We start from the raw sequence: 1634 nt of genomic DNA, 5'->3' as shown, positions 1-1634 counted from the left end.
TATATATAAAAAACATTCTGTATCATAAATGTCAATTCTCCATCCAGTCACTTTAGTCTTCATCTGACAAAGCCAATGATTTGTCAGATGCATTCATCTGACAAAGCCAATGCTTTGTCAGATACATACTGTATATGCATAATAATGTTTTTGTCAGATATAGGATAGGATTTTGATTTGGTGAGTTTATAGCAGCTATGGACTGATTTTTGCTGGATGTTGGATAAGGGTTTTTTCTTATATAGCGCTATTGGTAACCATTCAGACATAACTTGAAGGGATGCTGCTCTACAGCTACCTAAAAGCTACTTTAATCAATGCTTTAAGTCTATTTGGTTACAGTAAAGTCCCAGACACATTCAACTCAGGTGTGGTTCTTTTCTCTGGTTGGTAGGCATTTCTCAGAATGATAGGCGTCAGTCACTTTACTATATTAAAAAAAGAAAAGTTTTAATTGCACAGGGCAATATGGGAAGAAGGGTGAGGTGTGGATCAGGATATCCCGCGGTACACTGGATCTCATTCTCTGAACTAGGCCTCAATCTCTGTTACATTAAAGCCTCTGGATATCATCCCTCTAACCACATACAGACTATGCTGGCTGGTTACTATCAGGGCTCAGACTCCTTGGCAATTGAGGTTTTATTATCTCAATCTTCACTTTCAAAGCAGGCAAACATAGGAAAGTTCCTGTGTTTAACTTCCCACTGAACCATCACACACCACATCTCTGTATGTGGTGGACAGAAGCAGTTTGTTTCCTCTAAACTAGGGGTAGGCAACATTGGCTCTCCAGTTGTGATGAAACTACAAATCCCATCATGCTTCTGACTCTGGGAGTCATGCCTGTGGCTCGCAATGCCTTATGGGATTTGTAGTTCCAGCACAGCTGGAGAGCCGAGGTTGCCTACCCCTGCTCTAGACCATATGCGCTTGTCTTCCAGCAGCCAATCACTTTCAGGGGCTCCTCCCATGGGGGGAGATCCCTGCATTTTTCCGTCTGCCTAGGCCAAAGGCTTAGGAGAGAATCACAAAGCAGACACCCTCACAGGGCAGAAGCCCAGGAGGGGAAGACACAGAGCAGGAAGTGGCTCAGATATTTATTAGTTGTACGAGCATGCCTCAGCAGGTTCCTCAGACCTACTGATTGGCCAAGCTATCAGATATCCATAACACAGAGTCATATATCTCTCGAGCACAACCTACTGGAACAAGCTCAAACAGCATGTGGCAGAGAAAATATACTCTGAGCTTAGAGAAACCACCTGTTGAGGTAAAGTTAGGCTTTGTAATGCCCACAGCTGACAAAAGAATTCATAAAAATACAAAAAATAATTTAGTAAAAATGTTACATCCCTACACTTACACAGGATGATTCTTTCTCAGATAAAGGCTGAGATTTTGTTGGACTGAAGATGCAGTTTTGTTAGATGCTGGATGCATGACGCTTCTCTGGATTTACATTTAAATATTTTGTTAAATTAAAGGAGAACTATGAGATGAGTGATTTCCACTCACCTCATAGTTCTAGCTGACCTGTGACAATGAGATTGTCACAGGTCGGCTCAGTAGATCGGGAGGTGAGCGAACACATACCAGGTTCGCTCACCTCTCCATCCTGTCACGGCTCTCTG

General features: G+C 42.5%; 1 long non-coding RNA gene across 1 annotated transcript in view; it reads right to left on the bottom strand.

Annotated features, from left to right (window-relative positions):
• Positions 1-1634, bottom strand: part of LOC108788309 — a 17823-nt gene that overhangs the window by 5699 nt on the left and 10490 nt on the right. The gene's annotated exons all lie outside the window — the stretch shown is intronic.

The sequence above is a fragment of the Nanorana parkeri genome, unplaced genomic scaffold, assembly GCF_000935625.1.
Source record: "Nanorana parkeri isolate BGI_ZX_2015 unplaced genomic scaffold, ASM93562v1 scaffold317, whole genome shotgun sequence".
In the NCBI taxonomy this organism is placed as follows: domain Eukaryota; kingdom Metazoa; phylum Chordata; class Amphibia; order Anura; family Dicroglossidae; genus Nanorana; species Nanorana parkeri.
This window is presented reverse-complemented; position numbering and strand designations above follow the sequence as displayed.